Below are 7854 nucleotides of genomic sequence, written 5' to 3'. Positions count from 1 at the left end.
CGAGTAAGGATATCATTAGTCCTTAGGTCTCATGCTGCGTTACATTCACAATATCTTATAAAATTAGTTTCAATGTCAGAATACTAATGCTTGTGTCAGCTTTTTAAAGATTGGCAATGATATACAATCACCCAACTCAGACTGAAAACTATAAAATAGATGGAGTGGCCAGGTTTAGTCCTAAGTAACCTTTCATCCAAAGACAGTAATTACTAATTTGAACCTTTAATTCATTTAAATTTGATTGAACTTTTAAGTGACTACCCACGTATTTTCCACTTTGACAGATAGAATTAAATGACTAATATGTAGAACAACCTCCCTAATGCTCTGGTGTGATTGACAAGGGGGAAAATCATAAAATGTCTTTTACTTTGTCTAATATGAAAAGATTGGTGGAAGGTTCATCAACAATCTGCTTTATGAAGATGACACAACCCTGCTTGCTGAAACTGAGGAGGACCTGAAGTGCTTGCTGCAGAAGGTCAAGGACTGCAGCCTTCAATATGGATTGAGGCTCAATGTCAAGAAGACAAAGATTCTCACCACTGGACCAATTGGCAGCATCAGGATGGATGATGAAGAGATTGAGATTGTTCACAGCTTAAGTTTGCTTAGCTCCATGATCAATACTCTTGGCACTAGAAGCCAGGAAATTCAAAGACGCATTGCTATGGGAAAGTCTGCTGTTAGGGATCACTTCAAAGTAGTGAAGAACAATGGTATGACTCTAGAGACTGATACCAGCCATGGTCTTTGCAATCACTTGTTATGCATTAGAGAGTTGGACAATGACAACGGAGGATAGAAGGAAAATTGATGCCTTTGAGCTGTGGTGCTGCAGAAGAGTATTGACTGTACCATGGACTGCTAAGAAAACAAACAGATTCATCCTGGAGAGACTTAAACCGGGCTGCTCCTTGGAGGCAAGGATTCTGAGGCTTTGTCTCACATATTTTGGACATGTTGTAAGGAGGGACCAGTCCTTGGAGAGGGACATCATGCTGGGGAGGGTGGAGGGACAGCGCAGGAGGAGAAGGCCCTCTATGAGTTGGATTGATTCAGTGATTGCGGTAATCGGGATGGGTGTGTCAGGGACAGTGAGACTGGCACAGGATAGAGCTTAGGGCTGTTGTGCATTGGGTCGTTATGAGTCGCAGGTGACTCGATGACACATAACAAGAACAGCACACAATATGAAAAGCTAAATATTAATAAATGAGAACTTAGAGTTGTTAGATTATTACACTATCATCACCAAAAGTAAAAAAATTTAAAAAATCATATTCCATAAATGAGAATTTTTAAAAAGTGAGAAAAGTTGTAAAATGTCTAGTGTGTATAATTTGCCTTCCAGTAGTTAACAATTTTCATCAGATATTTAAGGTTGTGGATAATCACAGTAAAGTTACATTCACTATCCAGCATAACACCTAAAACAGTTATAATACTAAAACAGTAACTATATTATAAACAAGGAAGTTCTGGTAATGTAGTCTGTAAGGACTTGCGCTCTTAATCCAAAGGCCAAGCCTACATGGCTATTGGAGTCTACCAGGGCTTCAAAGGGCAAAGATGAGCAATCTCTTTCTGTATGATTTACAGCCTTGAAAATCTAGAGGATCAGCTATGAACTGGTTCTGACTAAATGGTATTGAGTTGATTTGTTTTCGTACCGAAAAAAATGTGCAAAATACGTTTCTGTCTGTTAAGAGACAAAAAAATCAAAGGAATATAACTGACAATATCTTCTTAGTGTACGGCAACATTCACAAAGGTCACTGACCAATATGCAGTCACCTATGAATAAATAAAAAGAAAAATAAAGAGGCTGTTATTGAGTAAATAGAGGTTGTTGTTGTTGTTGTTGATTGCCATCGAGTCGAGTGCAACTCATAGCAACTCTATGAACAGAAGACTTAATGCCTTTCCATAACTGTCATCATTTCTCCGAGTACATAGAATTTCAAGAGGCATGTGGTTTAGGAAATGGATGCCACTCCTGATTCCAAACCTGTTTTACAACTGGGAGTCCACCAAACACTGTCCATATTGGGAAACCATTCTAGTATTTGATACTCCAATAGTACAAGGTTTAGCATCACAGCAAACCCACGTTTCTTCATACTGCACATTGACAAAGAGTGATGTACAAATAGAAGAGTGTTCCTCCAGATATAAAAGCATTAGTTTCATTTAGCTGTGGGTAAGTGTCATCAAGTCGAATGCAATAGAGAGTAAGCTTTGCACAAAAGACCTGAACTATTTTCTGTAACTAACATCATTTCTGTACAGAACTCTGATCCATAACTAACATAATTTCTGTTAATTTATAGAGTTTAGAGAGTTTGTAGAATTTCCAGAGGCATCTAGTTTAGGAAGCAGATACCATTTAGGCTTCCCAGCATAAATCAATCTGAAAGCTCATTTAAACTTTGTACATAATGTGTAAACTTTATGGTATTTGACAAGACTATGGAACAGTATTCAGCATCACAGCAACACCAAATTGTTCAGTTCAGCAAATAGATAAAAGATTGCTGTATAATTTAAGGAATATTCATTCAAAAATGAATAAATTTGGCCCGAGGGCCCTGCGGAGTTTTAAAGCCACATCTTTGAGCAGACCTCCACCCTAGGCAAAGGCTCAAGGAGACCTGCTCTTGGAGGAAAAAGAGCAGTAATACACGTCAAAGAGGACCCCAAAAACTTCCCCTGCATTACCCACAGGACTGTCAACAAGATGCTAGCTAGCAGTCAAATACCCAGAGTTAGTAATAAAGAGATTAGTAATCATAAAATCACAAGTCCTTGTGAGGTAAGGCAGACAAATGTCATAGCCATGAAGGCATTAAACGTTATCTCCTGCAAAGAATTTCATTTTAAAGAAGTGTCATATTAATTGGGGTCATGGTTACTGACGTCATGAACTAGACCTCAGCAAGTGAGACACGCTTTCAATTGTCTTAAAACTGGACTTTGAATTTACTCTATTTTCTCCTTTTCTTAAAAGCCTCTTCACACAACTAACATAGATTAAAAACCAACCTATTTGAATAAAACCCTTTACAAATGGACCAATAAACAATATCATAATTAATGGAGAAAAAAATTGAACTTGTCGAATATTTAACTTTCTTTGTATTTTTACTTAACAATTGAAGTATGGACACCCATCACCATTGACTCAATTTCAACTCACAGAGATCTACTATCAATTCTCTGAATGTAAATATTTATGCGAAGAGATTGCTCATCTTTCTCCAAAGAGTTATTGGTGAAATTTAATTTCTGACTTTAATAGCTAGAATCCTGATATGTTATGTACTAACACAACCAAGGTTCTTTTGATAAGAAAATGAAGTATTGTATCCAGGAAATAAGGTAAAACTTTTTTCCAAATGTATGAGTAGGAAATTACTTAACATGACTCTTCAAATCAATCTTCATAATTCTCACCAGGCCAAGAGGCTGAAAAAGAGAGAGATTCACCTACGTATGTGTCTGAGAAGAAGTTGTTAATACAACAATTGTATTGTGCATCATTCCTGAACCTGATATGCTACTTCCCTAATAAACTTCATAACTCTAAATACCAACTATGAGTTAATTGCAGCCTTTACATCAAATTAGCACTCCAAGAGAAAAGTAATACTTACTGTGGGAGGGAAAGTTGGTATCAGAACTAGTAAAAAGTTTTAAAGGGAAAGCACATCTGATTTTTTTAGATATTACTCTTTTCCTCTTAATTATAAGGATGATCTCTTCTTGTCAAGTTAGAGTAGATCAGATCCTACCCTCAAGATGTTTTTATAGATTGTTAAGATGGAAAGATATCACTTTGAGGACCAAGGCATTCCTGACCTAAACTATACTGTTTTCACCATGCAAAAGCTGTTCTATAAATAAAGAAGATTGCTGTGTCAATGCCTTTGAATTGTGTTGAAAACAAATATGGAATATACCCTGGATTGCCAGGAAAATGAACACTGTCTGTCTTAGAAAAAATACTGCTAGAATATTCCAGATAATTGAGGTAGTGAGATGCACATTAGCAGATTATCAGAAGAGATCGGTCCTTGTAGAGACATCATATTTAGTAAAGTAGAAGATTATGGAAAAAGAGGAAGACAGTAAGATAACATATTGGTTGCAACTATGGGCTCCAACATATAAACAATTATGAAAGTAGTACACTGTCAGGTAGTGTTTCATTCTGGTGTGTGACTATGAACAGGAATCAAGTTCACAACACTTAGCAACTGCAAAAATGGGCTCAAATATAGAGAGAAGGAAGATGAGGATGCCACTGGACATCTGTTTATATCTGTTGTTCATAGGGTCACTATGAATTGTGGTCAACTTGATTGCATGTAACAACAATATCTTGCTTTGAATCATTCACTTTTTAGAAACAAAAAGAAGTGTATGTGTATAGGGATATATATGTTTATGTGTATATATGTCTATCTATCTATCTATCTAGACACACACACACACACACACACACACACACACACGTGTTAATAACTAATGTACCCAATTAGAATAGGGTTCTAATGTTTTATGCAATTTTATCTATTTGTTCGGTTTTTTAATCTGCCAGTGAAGCAATGTTTCTCTTCCTATTTTTTCTCCTCAAAAATATCATTCTGTAATGCAAATCCCTATCTAAAATTATTTAATTTACTGAAATTAAATGAAATGATTTACTTTATGAAATCTACTGAACAAATGCCAAGGTATGGTTTACATGTAGCATTTTGTTTATGTCATTTTTGTTTGAGAGATGACAAATCATTATTTCATTGGGTTCACCAGAAGATTGGGCATTATGAACTGGAATACGCCCTCATGAATTATTATGAGGCATCCATACTTACCCTCAAAGTTAAAACCAATTATATCAATGAAATTTCAGTAATTTCTGGAGCTTTTAATGGGATAGTATGGGAAAAATTGTTTTCAGTAGATCTTCCTTATGGTTCTGTTGAACTACACAAAAAAAGACTTCTTGTGCCATCTTCTTCTATAAATGCACTACTGATATTAAAATCTATCTTTTCAGTCCCTAAGAAATTTCTCATAACTGATCGAAAGGAACTATTCTTGTATTTTTTGAAGAGTTGTTGTTGTTGTGTACAATTGAATCAGAACTGACCCATAGTTGACCCTCAGATGGGTTTTAAGATTCAGATAAACCCTTGGGGGGAGGTTGCTGATCCTTCTGTGGAACAGCTGGAAGATTTGAACTGTGCACCTTTGGGAGTGTAGCACAGCTTCTTGCCACTAGGATACTAGTGTTCTTTAAGATTATCAATCCAAAATTTACAAATTTGCCAACAGTGGCCACCCAGATAACCAGATACAGAATAAATGTATTTTGGTAAGCTTGGTAAAGTAAAGGAATTAATTAATTATTCAAAATTAAATCTAATATAATAAAATTTAAAATAAATATTATCCCTTTTGTAGTCATTTTCTCTAAGTTACAAACATTCACAGATGGTAAAACATAATATTGGAATCAATGAAATTTTCTAATTAATCTTCTCAATCTATATGTGGAACAAATAATTTGAGAGGCTGGAATTCATGAAGAGGAATGTGGCATCAGGATTGGAGGAAGACTCATCAACAATCTCCATTACGCAGAAGATACAACCTTGTTTGCTGAAACCTAGGAAGACGTGAAGTGTTTGCTGCACTAGGTCAAAGACTGTAGTCTTCAATATGGGTTGAAGTTTACTATCAAGAAGACAAATATTCTTACCACTAGGCCACGTGGTAGTACCATGATAGTTGGAAGAGAGATTGAGGTTAGCAATTTGCCTTACTTGGCTCCAATATCAATACTATTGGCACAAGAAGTCAGGAAATCAAAAGATTAATTACACTGGGGAATTCTGTTAGCAGGGATTTCTCCAAAATGCTGAAGAGCAGTAATGTTAATCTGTAGACTAAAGTGCAACAACTTCAGACCATGGTCTTCAAAATTGCTTTCTAAGCATTAGAGAGCTGGACAATTACTAAGGATGACAGAAGAAGAATTGATACCTTGGAGTTGTGGAGCTGGAGAAGAGTATTGAACATAACAGGGACAGCCAAGAAAACAAACAGGTCTGTTTAGGAGAGGCCAAAATCGGGCTACTCCTTGGAGTAAGGATTTTAAAAATCTGCCTCGAATATTTTGATCGTGTGGCTAGAAGGGACCGATCTTTGGAGAAGGACATCATGCTTGGAAAGTTGGAGGAACAGAGCAGAAGAGGAAGACCTCAGATAAGATGGATTGACAAAGTAGCTAGGGTAATGGCAGTAGGTGTATAAGAGGCATTCAGACTGGCTCAGGATATGGTGGAGTTCAGAGCTATTGTGCAAAGGGTCATTCTATCGGCACATAACAGAACAACAGCAAAGATCTTGAGTGAATCTCAGGGTTTTATCTCATGTCTAAAAATCTCCTAATAATTCTGCTTCTGTATCTCTTTAAAATCCCAGTTTGAGAAAACTTGCTTGAGGATTTAAATAAAGACTCTCAACTGAGAAATTGTCTCTTTTCCCTACTTGTTATTTTAATTGCAATTGACAGGCAAAATTCAGTGACTCTTGTCAAAACATGCCATTTTTCCTGAGGAGACGACAAGTCATCACTAAGCTGGGCTCACTGTTGAGGAAGTAAAAAAGCTAACTTTATCCTTGTGGGAAAATTATTGTATGTTTTTAAACCTGAAAGTTCTTACTTTTATTTTCCAGTGACCATTTTGTTATGAGTTTATTTTGACATCTTCCCTACATTTTGTGTTTTTCCTCTTCAATTAGATTCAAATTGCAAATTACTTAAGAATCAGAGGACATTAGAAGTGAAGGAACATTTATAATGATTTAAATAAATGCTTTATTTTAGAGATAAGGAGTCATTCTGGAAAAATAAATTACGTTTTACTCTAATGGCAATAACTTAATGACTTATTTAAAGGTCATTTAATTAAAAATTATTTTGTGGTAGATCTGATCTAGAAGCTAGTCTACCAACTTCTATTTGAGTGTTACTTCTAGGAATTTTTAAATCTTTTTAAAAATGTATTATATCTTTGCTTAATATTTAATTTTCTTTTAGTAATTCATAAGCTATGTTCATTTTAAAAGCATAAGCTATCCAAGTATCCTACAATATAGAGAAAAGAAAAAGTGAAATGAATTCTATGATTGTTTTCAAAAGTTAGTATGTTATAATGTGTCTATGACACATTCTGTTAAAGAGCTTGCTTTATGATTTGGATGTTGTATGAAACACCACATTAAATTCAGGAGAAAGACATAAAACAAGAGAGAGGTATACGGTATGCTCATCAGTCTGGATTCATTTGCCACATAAAATCACACTTAAAAGAAAACTTGGACTACTCTGCTTCTGATTCTTAGAGTCACCCACACACTTCAAGTGGTTCAGTCTATACATGCTACCCTGCTGGTTATTGGATTCTTCCCCCTTTCCCCCCATGAACATCCCCATCCCCATCTTCTCCCTTGATGTTTGCAAGGTCTCTACTGTTTGCAAGGTCTCTACATGAGGAAAGGACAGTGGCATACCTCAACACCTTAAAAAAATTAAGGAAACTAATATAATGAAAATTATAAATGTAGAGATAGCATAGAATTGTATTCATTCACTCTTTGCATCTTCCTTTGGTGGTGTAATTTTTTTGGCTGATGACCCAAAAGCCATGCCTTTCTGACAGTTCAGTTCCACTAGTGGTTCCAAGAGGAAAAGATCTCTTCCCATGCCGTGTATAGCCTGTAAAACCTGCTGGAGCCTGAACTATGAGGCTGTCCTGAATTCTAATTTGTTGGCAA

This window comes from Elephantulus edwardii, unplaced genomic scaffold, assembly GCF_000299155.1.
Source record: "Elephantulus edwardii isolate Elephantulus edwardi_28Jun2011 unplaced genomic scaffold, EleEdw1.0 scaffold00253, whole genome shotgun sequence".
Classification (NCBI taxonomy): domain Eukaryota; kingdom Metazoa; phylum Chordata; class Mammalia; order Macroscelidea; family Macroscelididae; genus Elephantulus; species Elephantulus edwardii.
Note: the sequence above shows the minus strand (reverse complement) of the source record.